At 39.7% G+C, this 16,363-nt stretch overlaps 2 protein-coding genes across 3 annotated transcripts in view; one reads left to right on the top strand and one right to left on the bottom strand.

Annotated features, from left to right (window-relative positions):
* The window catches only part of ATP5F1A (ATP synthase F1 subunit alpha), a 521,274-nt gene that overhangs the window by 105,716 nt on the left and 399,195 nt on the right, over positions 1-16,363 (bottom strand). The gene's annotated exons all lie outside the window — the stretch shown is intronic.
* Positions 1-16,363, top strand: part of ARK2N (arkadia (RNF111) N-terminal like PKA signaling regulator 2N) — a 91,259-nt gene that overhangs the window by 39,152 nt on the left and 35,744 nt on the right. The gene's annotated exons all lie outside the window — the stretch shown is intronic.

Raw genomic sequence — 16,363 nt, 5'->3', positions numbered from 1 at the left:
TATGAAAGAGGGGGAAGTTTGTTTTTCCAGAGTTTTGTGGGTGACTGTTTTTTCCTGCTAATTTTCTGAAAGGTTTCTGTTTTCTCCACATGAAGACAGCATATTGCTGAAATACAAAGAACATATTCAAGAAAAAATCATATTGGTTAATTAAACTTAAAGCTAACCAAACTTATATAAACCCAGTAACAAAAATGATTAGTTTCAAAGCACTTTATAGGTGTTCTCACTATATGGTATATTAAATTAGTTCTCAAGAGTTGTTGGAAGTGCTCTCTGTCTTAATAGCTATTGTATTCCTTTGGCATTTCTTTTTGTTTTAAAATTACTAGGTAGGGATTTAATTGAAGGTCATTAGTTCAATGCATGGAATATATTTTTTGGGTTCTAATGCAGGTTATAAGTTCATTTCAATTTTACATTGAATAAAATGTTTTAAAGAAAGCTTGATTAGCTCCTAAAGTTATTTATGTATTCTTATGTGCTGGTTTAATCTATTAATCAAGATATAAATGGATCCTGATACAATATTTATTAATTCCATTTACTAAACAGATTGTAATGAAACACCTTGATATTTTTTTCTTTTAATGAAAAGGAACAAGAAGGTGGATAGACAAAATAATACTGACAATAGAACCAGCCCACTGTGGCGGTAGCTTGAGAAATATCTCCATGGGCTCCCACTATGTCCCAGATAGGTTCAGTGTGCTTTGTGTGTATATTACATACATTTATACATATATATATACATATATACACACACACAAAGAACCTCTTTACTAATTACTGTGACCAGTTTAAAATGCTGACACCACTTCTGATCTATTTCTTTTCTATTCTGAAATGTAAACTAATCAAAATACCAAAGTAAATTATCTTAAGTCTTTAGCATTGCTTATATCATTTAGGAAGTATTTGGCTTTCGAAACATATAGTCTTCCAAGGTAATCATGGAAAATAAGATAAAGAGATGAGAGACAGAACTGCTTTGTATTACTGCAGAATTTCAGCAGGTGCCATTCACGTTATAAGAGTCATTTGTCCTATTGTTACTTCTGAAAACGCTGTTTTTGTGACATCCTGCACTTGGAATGTAATGATATATATTCCTCAGTTTTCCAAGTCACTTTATGACTTTGGAAAGGAGTGAACATGGGGGAGGGGTGGCGGAGAGATGGTCCCCTGAGCCTGCCAGGAGCGATTTCTGAGCGTAGAGCCAGAGTAACCCCTGACCGGATGTGATCCCCCCCCCAAAAAAAAAAAAAAAGAAAAGAAAAGAAAAAGGAGTGGACACACCTAAGCTTACTGAAGAGGGTAGTTATTGAAAGGTTGTTTTAATCGTAAAGATAAGATAAACGGTGAACTGACTGAGTGCAACTGCATGGACTTTTTAACTGAATGTGCCTCCCAGAGAACCTCTTGGATGCTGAAATTTGAATCTACCTATTTTCACAGAATGGAAACCAAGAGGAAAAGTAAAAGTTGAGATTCTTGCTAATACTCTCTCTCATCAAGGTATCACTAATTTGGTAATTCAGAAAATGTTATAATTGTAAGTTTTTGTTCAGAATGAACCTAAAGATGAAAGGGATTATGCTTTATTGTTCTCTTATGCCAAATAATTTAACAAGTAATTCATTTTCTTCCAAATTGTGAAGATGGGGTCGGAGCCATAGCACAGTGGTAGGGCATTTGCCTTGCATGTGGCGAATCCAGGACCAACCATGGTTCGATCCCTGGCATCCCATATGGTCCCCAGGCCAGGAACGATTTCTGAGCGCATAGCTAGGAGTTACCCCTGGGTAACCAAAAAGGCCCCCCCAAAATAATAAGTGTGAAGATAATGATTTAGACTTACAGTGCATGATAATACTTAACGATTGAGTTTGGTACTTGGGCAACCTAATGTTTATGAAGATTTTTTTTAACTTAATAGTTCACTGATTCATATGGCAGGACAGTATATATACAGGATAGGTTCCTCCTTGCAGCTTTTGAAAATATGTTTCTATTTTAAAAAATCTACTTGACAGTATAACTGCAATATTATTTTGTAGCTGGTTTAAAGGGCTGGAGTGCATGCTTTGCATTTAGGAATCCTGGGTTTAGTCCCTTTTAACAGTGGTCCCCTGAGCACTGCCTGGTGTAGGCCTGTTCCCCCTACAATCCCCCCAAAATAAAGATTATTATGGTAATTTATTTGGGAATGTAGAGATGAGCAAAAGCATAACATTTTGTAGCAAATATTAATGTAAATACTATATGATGGTCTTATAGTCAAGGTTTCATCAAATGTCTTATTTTTATAATCATCTTTTTATGCTATTATTTACAGTCTTGTAATTAAAATATTATTTCTTCCAGAGGGCTAAGTTTGTTTGTAAACTCATTTTATAACTAAATTTGTAGAGTGTTCTTGCAGGGACTTTTGATTTTTAACGAGTATGAATACTGGATATCAGGTCTAATTAAATTAATTTTCTGAACACTAACTTAGGTGCATTTTGTTGTATATAGACAGCCGGGAAAATTTCCCATTAACTTAAAAAAATTAACATAGTGTAAACCTCAGGGTGGGTTCATCTGGTTTCAATTATAATCATCTTTCTAGTAGTTTAGTAATGTCTCTGCTGACTGAGACTGAGGTTCCAAAAATAGTTTCCACCTTGGTACGTAAGGGTGCCAGTTGTCTTGACTCGTTTCACTTTGAAAATAATTGATTGGGCCAGAGAAAGCTTGAAGAGCTGCCTCTTTTGCATGTGGGTGGCCTGGGTTTAGTCCCCAGTAATGCTGCATGGTTCCCTGAACACTGTCAAGTGTGGTCCAGTCATGCCCCATTTCCCCCTCGTGCACCCCCCCCCCCCAAATGTAAATTGGTCTTTGAGGACAACAAAGATCCACATTATTATTCCCTGTGGTGAGGCCCAAACAGTGCTCAGCCCTACTGAAGCCAGGGACATCAGCTTCTACCACTCACCCATCTCACTATGCACTATGGTAAACTGGCTGGCTACCTGTGATATCTCACAAGTTTTGTTTGTTGTTTTTTTTTTGGGGGGGGGGGCATACCTGCATTGCTCAGAGTTTACTCCTGACTGCTCTGAGATTGCTCTTAGCAGGCTTAGGGGATCATATGGGATGCTGGAGATTGAACCCATGTGCAAGATAAATGCCCTATTCATGTTACTCTGTACACTGTTCTCTGGCCCCCTTCCTCACAAGTTTTCTATAAACTTACACTCGATCAATTCTTGCTTAGAAATCAGCCTTAGGGGTCCGGGAAGGTGGTGCTAGAGGTAAGGTGTCTGCCTTACAAGCGCTAGCGTAGGACGGACCGCGGTTTCGATCCCCCCGGCATCCCATATGGTCTCCCCAAGCCAGGGGCGATTTCTGAGCTCATAGCCAGGAGTAACCCCTGAGCATCAAATGGGTGTGGCCCAAAAACCAAAAAAAAAAAAAAAAAAAAAGAAATCAGCCTTAGGCTGGAATGGGAGTCTTCCTCCTAAGAGGTACTCCAAGGGCCTGGTTCCATTTGGCAATCCTTGGCCAAGTTGTCTATAGCATTGCTGTGTTGCTTGGTCTTGTAGGGCCAGGAGCCACCTAGTTTCAGGAATTGCTCCAGCTGGTGCGTTCAGGTGACCATATGGGATTGCAGGAATACAGCTTAGCCATGTACAAGGCAGGGCCTTATCCACTCTATTGTGTCTCTGGCTCCCAGTGATTGATTGATGGATTCATTGGCTTCTTCCCTCCCTCCCTCCCTCCCTCCCTCCCTCCCTCCCTCCCTCCCTCCCTCCCTCCCTCCCTCCCTCCCTTCCTCCCGTCCTCCCTCCCTCCTTCCCTCCCTTCCCCTCCCTCCCTCCCTCCCTTCCCTCCCTCCCTCCCTCTCTCACTCACTTCCGTCCCTCCCTCCGTCCCTCCCTCCCTCCCTCCCTCCCTCCCTCCCTCCTTCCTTTTAAGTCTTGTTGCTTTGATGGAAGAATTATGTGTACAGTTAATTTGCATTTCTTTGAAAAACTAGTGAGGCTGAAAGATCATATTTGGCAATTCATATTCTTTGGTAAACAGTATTCAAGTTCTTTGCACTTGTTTTTCCTGTGGATTTGTCAGGACCCATAACTTATAGTGATTGAGTTGCTTGGGGGAAATTTTAATATTTAAACAGTGAACTCCTGGTAGGAGATACAAACCCATACCTGGAATCTCAGGACCTTTTCTTTTTCTAGATTCACTGTGAAGTGGCTAGACATCAAAAATCCATATTGTAAGCTTTTTGTGACTAAGAAACTTGGTAACAACACTGAGAGTCATCGGTTAACACGTTTTTTTAGCTAATAACATGCCAACAAGATAGGTAAACTCCATGCAGGGTTTTTCATTTTGTTTTATTTTGGGGCCACACCCGGCTGCACTCAGAGGTTACTCCTGGCTCTGTGCTCAGAAATCACTTCGGTCAGGCTCAAGGAGACCATATTGGATGCTGGGGATCGAACCTGGGTCGGCCACATGCAAGGCAAATGAACTATCCTCAGTGCAAATGCCCTGGCCCAACTCCATACATAATTATCTGGCTCTATATAAACATCTTTTCTCTATTATAGATTTTTTTTTTTTGGTTGACAGTTTATTAAATATACTATATTTGTACCTTATTTTGTAGGGTTTTTTTTTTTCCAAATCATTCACACACTTTATAGAAAACCATCTGCAAAACTAAAATAAAAACAACACACATCTTACACAATTCCCATCCTATTTTATAAAAGATATAATTGACATAATGATAGATAAATTAAAGGTATAATAAGTATATATTGTGAAATGATAACCACAGTACAGTTAACACATTCATCACTTCAGTTCTGATTTGTGTATATGTATTTGTTTAAAAACCTTGTAAGAGAGGTCTGAGCACAGTGGATAGGCCTTGGCCTTGCAAGTGGCTGACCTGGGTTTGATCCTCCAGATCCCATATGGTCCCCTGAGTGATTCCTGAGCAGAGCCTGTAGTAACCTTGAGTAACCCTGGGTGTGGCTCAAAAACAAACAAACAAACAAAGCCAGCCACACCTTTTAAGATCTGTTCTTTCCTTTGTTCTGGGACTTGGACCACACCTGACTGGCTATATGCTGCTCTGTAGTTAACCCTGCTCAGATTTGGCAGTTGGTTCCCTCCCCTGCTCCAAGGGCTGATTCCTCTTGTGCCAGGGATTGGATCCAGGCCTCCTACTTGCTTTGTGAGGGCTCCAGCCCTTTACACTATCTCCCCAGCCCTGCCTTTACTAGCTTTCATTTTTTTTTTTGGTGTTTCCGGCCACACCCACTTGATGCTCAGGGGTTACTTCTGGCCAAGCGCTCAGAAATTGCCCCTGGCTTGGGGGACCATATGGGACTGGGGGGGAGGGGGATCGAACTGCAGTCCTTCCTTGACTAGTGCTTGCAAGGCAGACATCTTACCTCTAGTGCCACCTCACCTCAACTTAATTCTTAAAGTCTTTTATTCAGTGTGTATAAACAAAAACTTAGCTTTCAATGTGTCTTTTTCTTAAAGTAGGATATGTCTTCGTGTTAACAAAAGGACAGCCTTTATTTCTTAGAATAGTCTTATGTTTATTGCAAAATTGAACAGTAGGTACAGAGGTTTTCCATATGATCTGTATCCCCATTCAAGCAGGGGTCCTCAAACTTTTTAAACGGGGCCAGTTCACTGTCCTTCAGACTGTTGGAGGGCCAGATTATAGTAAAAACAAAAATTATGAACAAATTTCTATGCACACTGCATATATCTTATTTAGAAGTGAAGAAACAAAATGGGAATAAATACAATATGTGGCCCGAGGGCCGTAGTTTGAGGACCATTGACAGGGTCTGCCCTATGCACTTGTTACAATTAAAGAATATTAAATTAACTGACACATTGATAATATCTGGAGTCTATAGTTTACATTAGGAGCCTTTGGTATTGTGTATCATCATCATCAAGTGTGTGTGTGTGTGTGTGTGTGTGTGTGTGTGTGTGAGAGAGAGAGAGAGAGAGAGAGAGAGAGAGAGAGAGAGAGAGAGAGAGAGAGAGAGAGAGAGAGAGAGAGAGACAGGCAGGCAGGCAGGCAGGCAGGCAGGCAGGCAGGCAGGCAGGCAGGCAGGCAGACAGGCAGACAGAAGAGAGGAGAAGAGAGTTGAAGAGAGAGGGTTGGCTGTGTGCAAGTTAAATGCCCTAACTACTGTGCTCTGGCCCCAGAAAGTTCTTTTTGTTATTTTTGTTTGTTTGTTTTGGCCACACCCACAGCATCGCTCAGGGGTTACTCCCCGCTCTGTGCTCAGAAATCGCTCCTGACAGGCTTGGGAGACTGTATGGGATGCCGGGAATCCCAGGTCAGCTGCGTGCAAGGCAAATTCCCTACTGTTGTACTCTATTTCCGGCCCCAAGTTTTATTTTTTAATTTCCATTTAGTCTTTACAGAAGCTAAATTTACCATACACTAGGAAATGTCTGTCATGACAAGTTTACAATTGAACAGGATTGGCACGGGTTGTTTTAAGCATAAAGAAAGGGAGCAGTAATAGGGTAAAAGTAAAGTGAGAGAAGAGTGGAAATAAATTTGTCATGAAGTTTTTATTTGTTAGCTTGATTTGGGCCAAAATATTGTCCCATAGTTTTTTTTTTAGACATTGGAGAAGAGGTATCATGACTTATTAAACAGAACTATTTGGGGTGGAAAGTGGACCACCCCAAGCAGGGCTTTGAGATCAAGACAAATCATACTTTCAGAAATACCCTGAGATAGATGTGGCAGAGCATTTCATAGGACTGTTTCTTACATGACTTCCTGATTTAAGTATGTAGATGGTATAAGGCCGAGATTGATTCTATCGGTTATTTATTTAACAAATATTTCAGCATTTGTGCAGCATTAGAAATGCAACCAAAACCAATTAAAGTTGCCACTCTGTGACTGTGTTCTCAGGCTGGCTTTTGTACTGTGAATAATAATAAAGTAGTGTAGTAGAGACTGAAGATTGACTAGGAAAGAATAGTATAGAAAAACTTAGTATACTCTAGTGGCTTTGTCTGTGTCATTTTAACATGTTGCCTCAGTGTGTACACCTGGTTTACCTGTGTACACCTGCTGGGTCACACTTGAATGTAGTTTAACACATTCTAGTGTTTACTTTGTACTTAAATTGCTTTCTGAAGAACTAAAGAGACAGTGAAATTAATTTGGTGGGGTTTCTTTGGGGGATGGGGGAAGAGGGCATATTTAGTGGTGCCCAGGGAGCTGGGCTCAGGGGTCATTCCTGGCATTGCTCAGGGGATCTTATGTGGTGCTGGGGATTGTACCTGAGTTTATGACTTGCAAAGCAAGTGCCCTCCCTACTTGCCCCGGTATCCCTTTGGCCATCAACAATGAACTTTTTAGGGACTTAAACTCTGGAACCTAACCTAGATGATTAAGTCTAATTCCAGGGTTAAGTTATATAGGACCAAATATTACAGAGGAGCACATTCGGAATTTAGAAACCTTTGAACCCACTTCCCGTTGAGACTGAGCTACATCCATCTTCACACAGTGGCATGATTTGGGTCATATAAAACAGGTATCTTTACTACAAGACTACAGAGCCAACTCAGCATTACATTGAGAAGTAATATATATTTTTAGCAGATTCTAAATGCGAACACAAATCTTTTATTTTTTGAGCCATGCCTTAAAATGGATTTTGTGTATCTCTTAATTGTAGTGCTTTGTAGGGTTTATTTTTCTTTAAATGAACATTTGTTAAGAATCATTTAAAATGTATTATTTTGAGACAGCTGATACAATGGCTTGGAATTTTGAAGTCAAAGCAGTGAAAATATTCAAGATAGTTGCTTGTTTTCTTGCAAGTGTCACAGACAGTCGTTTTCAACCAAGGCTGATACTTAAAATCAACTGGAGAGCTTATAGCAAAATAAAATAAGCTCCCAGATTCTTATAGCTTGACTGTGGCTCTTTGTTCAATGCCTTTAATAGTTTTTGTGTTCAGTAGCAGTCGAAAACCACTATTCTAGATTATTAGTTGCATAAAAACAACACAAGGGCTAGATTGGTAGTATAGCAGGGAAGGTGCACATGTCTTACATGCAGCTTACCTGGGTTTGATCTCCAGCTTCCTGTATGTTCCCTCAGGAGACGTCCATAAATTCAGTCAGAAGTTAAGTTCTGAGCACCACCAGGTATGCCTCAAAACAAAATTAAAACAAACAAACAAACAAACAAAAAACAACAGTAAGCTTCCCAAGCAAGCATATTACATCTATGAAAAATCATGTTGATTAGCTTTTGTTTTTTTGGAATTTTGCTTGGTTTCATAGTGCTACTTATCTGTATATGTCTATATATCTGTTCTTGGTAGTGCTTATGCCATTTTCTTAGTGACTTATTAAAAATACAGTATTCTGGCATCAGAGAAATAGTACAGCAGGTAGGGCACTTGCCTTGCATGCAATTGACCTCGGTTCAGTCTCTGGCACCCCATGCTGTGCTCTATGTCCCATCAGATGTGATCCCTGAGTGCAAAACCAAAGCAAATAAACAAAACCAAAAAAATACCTTCACAGTTTTCTGACCTAATTTTTTTTTTCTTAAACATTTTGTGTCTTAGATCACACCTGGCTTTGTTCAGGGCTTACTCCTGGTTCTGCACTCAGGAATCACTCCTAGTGGTGCTCTGGGGGACCATAAATGGTGCTAGGGATTGAACCCAGGTTGATTGTATGCAAGGCAAGCAGCTTACATGCTGTTGTAGCTCCAGCCCCTGACTTTATTTTTGTTGTTGTTGTTAAATGACCTCATTGTCCTTAAATCTCATTTTAGTCTTGGTGGGGAATCTGAAGAGGCACTGGGAAGTTCTGGGATTACTTGACCTGGGTGCCATGTGCCATAGGAACTGGATAGGCAGTGACCTAGGAGAGGCCAGGAGATGTTTGTTCAAGAGGCAGAGGAGACTGCATGGGTGGAAATTCTAACTCACCATCAACTTGACACTTGCAAGAGAACAAGCAACTATTGGAACTAGGGGAATTTAAAGGCCGACTACTTGGCCAGAGCAGTTTCTCAGTCAGTCAGGTGCTTGGCCTTGCTTTGTGGACACCTGATTCCAAGTACTGTCATAACAGCTCTCTGGTGACTTGTTGCAATATTGATACTACTTTAGAATTCCCAAAGAAATACAGTTTTTCAAAGAACTTTGCTGAAAATAGTAATTCTGTAGAATCACCTCTGATTCTATCACAAAATTGTGGTACCTGCCTGCATCTGGATTGTGTAAGAAAGAATGCCTTTGCATGTTGTGCACTTATTTTGATGGTGGTTTTACTGTTATAGTAAGCAATTTCTTTTAATAATTAGATATTTGAAACAATACAGTTTGGATATGGTTTTAACTTGACTGTGGTTATATGTGGCTGGAACATAGAACCATATTGGTTTCCTTATCTTAATACTTTTTTCATGCCAAAACCACAAATTAGAGAATTTTTGTAAGCCCCATAGGTAAGTGCATAATTCCTTGAGAGTCATTTAGTATTTATTCTCTATAAATAACTGTTGCCTCCCTTCTGATTCCATTGGGGGGGGGGAATCAAGTAATCCATGCAGAAGATTATGAGTAAATGTATTGCATGAACTTAAAAAAATAGTTTTTGGGCCATACCCAGCTGTGCTCTGGGCTTACTCCTGGTGCTACACTAAGGGATCACTCCTGGCTAACTCGGGGATTGACCCTGGATCAGATGTGTGTAAGGCAAGTACCTTATTTGATACTATCCCTCCAACTTTCACGAACATGTTTATGCTACTATTTTATATTTTATGTATTGAATTGTTGCTAGTCGAATGCATTATAATATTAAATACCATGCAGGAAGAATGAATCTTTTTTTTTTTTTTTTTTTTGGTTTTTGTTTTTGGGCCACACCCATTTGACGCTCAGGGGTTACTCCTGGCTATGTGCTCAGAAATCGCCCCTGGCTTGGGGGGACCATATGGGACGCCGGGGGATCGAACCGCGATCCTTCCTTGGCTAGCGCTTGCAAGGCAGGCACCTTACCTCCAGCGCCACCTACCCGGCCCCAAGAATGAATCTTTTAGCAAAAATGTATGTTACCTACTTAGTGTGGAAGATCTTGTTGTGAAAAGTTTGATTTCATGCATAAGAAATTTGGTACTTTCATTGCTACATAGTTGAATTTTTATTTTGAACTTTAACTTTTTTTAAATTTTTTTTATTTAAAAACTTTATTACATACATGATTGTGTTTGGGTTTCAGTCATGTAAAGAACACCACCCATCACCAGTGCAACATTCCCATCACCAATGTCCCAAATCTCCCTCCTCCCCACCCAACCCCCGCCTGTACTCTAGACAGGCTTTCTATTTCCCTCGTACATTCTCATTATTAGGATAGTTCAAAACTTAGTTATTTCTCTAACTAAACTCATTTCTGTTTGTGGTGAACTTCATGAGATGAGCTGTAACTTCCAGCTCTTTTCTCTTTTGTGTCTGAAAGTTATTATTGCAAGAATGTCTTTCATTTTTCTTAAAACCCATAGATGAGTGAGACCATTCTGCGTCTTTCTCTCTCTCTCTGACTTATTTCACTCAGCATAATAGATTCCATGTACATCCATGTATAGGAAAATTTCATGACTTCATTAAGTTGCAGTGCCTGAATATATATATATACATATACATATATATACATATACATATATATACATATACATACATATATATATACATATATATATACATATATAAAATCTAGCATACATCCTCCAGTGCACTTGTCTGGTTCCCTGAAGTAATCAGATGAAATCTATTTAGAGTATGTATGGAATGCTTTTTTGCTGATTAAGTACAGTAGCTAAATGGCCCTTTGATTTGCTACATGAGAACCCCTGGACTGTGTCAAAAGGTATTCCAGGGTTGGACGTCTTCTGATAGATGTTTTTTATAAAGTGCTTCTTGGAATGGGAGATAGTTAACATTTTGTTTTCTTCTGGGCTGGTAAAAATGTTGTGAGAAACAGCTGAATTGTGTGATTTAAAAAAAAATAGTGTAATTCTAATACTAGTTTCACAGTTGTTCCTCCCCTGCCTGGGTCTCTTCAGATACCATTGGGGATCAAACCCAGAGCATCACATATCTGAGGCATCTGCTCTACTGCTGAACCATACGCTCACCCAAAACTTTACCTGGTTTAAAGACATTTTGTTTTGTACTAGATTTACTTACAGTGAAAATTTCCCATTCAAATTTGTAACTGATAACTTCTCAGTTTGAAAAAACTATTTAGTGATGTCACAACTTTGAGAGAGTCTTTTGTAGGAGGAATGATAGAAGGTATATTTGGAGTATTAAGACCTTTAATTCAATAAGCTCTTCAACAGTTTTACTCGGAAAAATTTCACTTCTTTTTATTTTGGAGGACCACAGTTAGTGATGTTCAGGGTTTATTCAGCCACGCTCAGGGATCACCCCTGGAGGACTCAGGGGACAATATATGGTGCCAGGGATTGAATCACCATTGGCTGAGTACAAATTAAGAACCCTACCAACTATACTATCGCTCTAGCCTGTAAAGCTTTACCTCTTTTAAAATTTGTTCTAAATCCAAATATTTGTAACATGTAAATTACTGTAATAGGCTGAGTGATTTTTTTCCCATTATTTTTAGTATTGGAGGGTGTTTGGGGCTCCATAGCAGTATTCATGGAGTTATCCTGGTTATGATTAGGTAGGCCTAGCACTGGGCAAGGATTGGGGAACTGTGCAGTGCTGGAATATAACTCAGGACTAGCGCTCCCTCCCTTTTAGGGTCACACCCAGCAGTGCTTAGGGGTTACTCCTGGCTCCAGGTTCAGAAATAGCTCCTGGCAAGCACAGGAGACCATATGGGATGCGGGTATTAGAACCAATGACCTGCATGAAAGGCAAACACCTTACCTCCATGCCATCTCTCCAGCCCAGGACACTTAGCCCTTTGAACTCTCCTTCAGCCCCTCATTTTCTTTTCTTTTCTTTTCTTTTCTTTTCTTTTCTTTTCTTTTCTTTTCTTTTCTTTTCTTTTCTTTTCTTTTCTTTTCTTTTCTTTTCTTTTCTTTTCTTTTCTTTTCTTTTCTTTTCTTTTCTTTTTTTTGGTTTTTGGTTTTTGGTTTTTGGGTCACACCCGACAACGCTCAGGGGTTATTCCTGGCTCGATGCTCAGAAATCGCCCCTGGCAGGCTCGGGGGACCATATGGGATGCCGGGATTTGAACCACTATCCTTCTGCATGCTAGGCTAATGCCTTACCGCTGTGCTATCTCTCCGGCCCCTGGCCCCTCATTTTCTAGTTTTGATCTAAGAACCAACACCCAATCTCAAAAAAAAAAAAAAAAGACTGGATGATAAATTATTGGGGTATTTTCATTAAGTAAATATTTACTTAATGTATATATGATATATGCATTATGATTATATAATGTATGTATGATATATGATATATAATATATATACTTAACATATATTATAATACATATCTTGCATGTAGTTGACCTACGTTCTATCCCCAGAATCTCCTTTGGTCCCTTAAATACAAAAATACAACTAAGTAATTTCTGAGTGCAGACCCAGATGTTAACTCTGAGCTCACCAAGTGTTCTCCCCTCAAAAAAACCCAAAAAGTGTGTGTGTGATTTCTTGAACTTGGTATTTGACAAATAGGGGTAAGATTTGAATACTAGTCCAACTTGCAATGAGTTTTTTTTTTCCTCTTCCTTTTTTGGTTTTTGGGCCACACTTGGCAACACTCAGGGTTTACTTCTGGCTCTGCGCTCAGAAATTGCTCCTGGCAGGCTTGGGGGCCCATAAAGGATGCTGGGATTTGAACCACCATATTTCCTGGATCAGTTGCGTGCAAGGCAAACACCCTACTGCTGTGCTATCTCAGGCCCCTGCAATGAGTTTCTTAACACATTATGTAACATTGGTGTGAGTCTTTGCCATAATTTATATGAAAGTTTACTATAATGATTATTTTCTCCTAAAGTAGCATAATACCTCTACTACTCTCAGTACTCTCAATACTACTCTCTCTAATATTTTTCTTTATTTTTATATCAACTGAAAGCATATTGGTTTTGAATGACTGACTATAATCAATAATTGCAGTTGAGATATTTCTAGGGAAGTCTGATGACTTCGACTTTTTTCTGGTATTTCAAGTTTTACTAGGCATAGGCTTTTAGACATAACAATATATTAGTTAGCTTTCAGCATGTTAGCATACTTTGTGCATGTATAAAACTGCTTCAAGCGCTTAATAGTTATTTTTCTCATTTTATGATTTAATATTTGGTATACTAGCATGTCCTGAAAAGCTTTATTTTTAAAATAGAAAATATGAATTAATTTTAAGAACATAGGCAGATTATAACTAGTATTGATTGGTAATGCTCTGATTTGTTATTGGGTAATTGAATAAGTGGACTATAGATTTTATTTGCTTGCTTTTTAAAAAAAAAGGAGAAAAGGGGCTGGAGCAATAACATAGCAGTAAGGTGTTTGCCTTGCACAACGGCCTATACAGGATGGACCCTGGTATGAATCCCAGCATCCCATATGGTCCCCCGAGCCTGCCAGGAGAGATTTCTTAGCACAGAGCCTGGAGTAACCCCCTGAGTGCTGCCGGGTAGTGACCCAAAAACCAAAATAAAAAAATGAAAATAAAAAAAGGAGAAAAGTGAATGAAAAGTTTTGAATAATATAAAATAAGAACATTTTGAATATTTGAATGGTTAACTAAAGGAGCAGCCTTTTAAAGGGTAATTTTTTAAAAGGGTAATTTTGAATAAAGATAATGAAAATAGAGATTCCGATAGGAAAGAAACACAACTTATTGACCATAATAATAAAAATCTAAAATAAAATATATCATTTTATTTGGAGAGTTTAACCTTAATTATTTTGGAATAACCTTAATAATCCCTGAAGTAACTCCTGAGTACCACTAGGTGTGGCTCCAAAACAAAATTAAAACACTAGTATTTATCCCCATATGTAACCTATGTAACATGCTTTGTGCCTTGTATAGCCTCAATGAGACCTCAGGAGCGCTAAGCAGGTTCAATGAATTTATGCGGAAATAGAATAGAATGAGCGCAGGGCTGGAGAGATAGCATGGAGGTAAGGCGATTACCTTGCATGCAGAAGGATGGTGGTTCGAATCCCGGCATCCCAGATGGTCCCCCAAGCCTGCCAGGAGCAATTTCTGAGTGTAGAGCCAGGAATAACCCCTGAACGCTGCTGGTGGTAGCCTAGGATGGACTGAAGTTGGATCACCTGGTGTCCTATATGGTCCCCCAAGCCAGGAGCGATTTCTGAATGCATAGTCAGGTGTAACCCCTGAGTGTTACTGGGTGTGGCCGAAAGCAAACAGAAAGAATAAATTTGTAGCAGGAACAACAACAACAACAACAACAACAAAGTACTTAGAAACAGTAATAACAATATGGATTTGACTTCTATTTTAGGTAATTTCATTTTTTTCTTGGGACAAAAGTCTATATTTTTAAAATTATAAATATTGAGATATGAATACTTTTAGGTTATGTGGTGGATTTTTTTAATATTCATTTTCTTTTAGAAGTGCCTCATCTTTCCTTAATTTTTGTACAATTTTAAGAAGGATAAGGACTGTCCCTGGGCTGGCTGGCTTGCTTGCTTGCTTGCTTGCTTGCTTGCTTGCTTGCTTGCTTGCTTGCTTGCTTGCTTGCTTGCTTGCTTCCTTCCTTCCTTCCTTCCTTCCTTCCTTCCTTCCTTTTCCTTCCTTCCTCTTCCTTCCTTCCTTCCTTCCTTCCTTCCTTCCTTCCTTCCTTCCTTCCTTCCTTCCTTCCTTCCTTCCTTCCTTCCTTCCTTCCTTCCTTCCTTCCTTCCTTCCTTCCTTCCTTCCTTCCTTCCTTCCTCCTCCCTCCCTCCCTCCCTCCCTCCCTCCCTCCCTCCCTCCCTCCCTCCCTCCCTCCCTCCCTCCCTCCCTCCCCCTGCCACACACTGCAACACTCAGCCAGTTACTCCTAGCTCTGCGCTCTGACATTACCCCATTTTAGACTCGGTACATATGGGATGCTGGGGATCAAACCTGAGTTGGCCTTGTTCATGGCAAACACCCTACCCATTGTGCTATTGGTCCCACCTTCTTGGGCTTTTTTTTTTTTTTTTTTTTTTTGGTTTTTGGGTCACACCTAGCAGCAGTCAGGGGTTATTCCTGGCTCTACGCTCAGAAATCACTCCTGGCAAGGCAAATGCCTTACCTCTATGCTATCTCTCTGGCCCTGGGCATTTTTATAGTCTTAATGACTGGATGGAAACCTACATGAATCATGATAGAAACTTTTTCGATTTCAGAATAAAACCCTATCCAAATTATGTCATTTCTCTGATATGTGTGTATGGAATTTGTTGCTGTTTTATTGTTCTTAGATTAAACATGCCATTGTTTGGGACTACTCCAGGCTTAGTGCTTGGGCATCACTCCTGACCCTGCTCAGGGAACCAGGTGGTACCTCAGAATGAGAGGGCCTCCTGCAGCACATGAACTATCTCTGTCCCAGTTGGCATTTTGTTTTTGTTTTTGTTTTTTTGAGCCACACCCGGTGATGCTCAGGGGTTACTCCTGACTATGTGCTCAGAAATTGCACCTGGTTTGAGGGGCCATATGGGATGCTGGGGGATCAAACCATGGTTCGTCTTAGATTAGCGAATGCAAGGCAGATGCCCTACCGCTTGTAGCCCTCCCTTTGGCATTTTTAAGGGGGCCTCTTATAGCCTTAGTAAATGTACACATATTCAAAAGCGGTCTGGTTATCTTTAGACTACTTTTTGTTTGGGATTCACATCTCATTGTGCTCAGGCTTTATCCTGACTTGCATTTAGGGATCACTTCTGGTAGGGTTGGGAACTGTATTGGAGGGATACAGTGCCTCCAGCCTATACAAACTGCTCTCTGCCCATATTGGACAAACTCCTTGCTTTGTGACCTTAGCAAATCATTCTTATTTGGCTGATAAAAATGCCTTGGTGGTTATTTGAACTTATTGTAACTTAATTACATAATGATACATTGTATGCATTCTTAAAATTGAGCACAGTAAATATCCAGAAACAACTTTAATTTTTAATGTAATGTTGAAATTTAAGTTAAACATTTTGCTAAAGGAGCCTGTTATTTGGAATACCAACTGAAAAACATATTTTTCCTGCTTCCACTCTGCCCCAGCCTTGGGCCCTTTGAAACAACCCCCCCCCACTTATTTAAATTTATTTATTTCCTCTTTTAAAACC

Source organism: Suncus etruscus, chromosome 10, assembly GCF_024139225.1.
Source record: "Suncus etruscus isolate mSunEtr1 chromosome 10, mSunEtr1.pri.cur, whole genome shotgun sequence".
NCBI classification, from domain to species: Eukaryota; Metazoa; Chordata; class Mammalia; order Eulipotyphla; family Soricidae; genus Suncus; species Suncus etruscus.
Note: the sequence above shows the minus strand (reverse complement) of the source record. Positions and strands in the feature narration are given on the sequence as shown.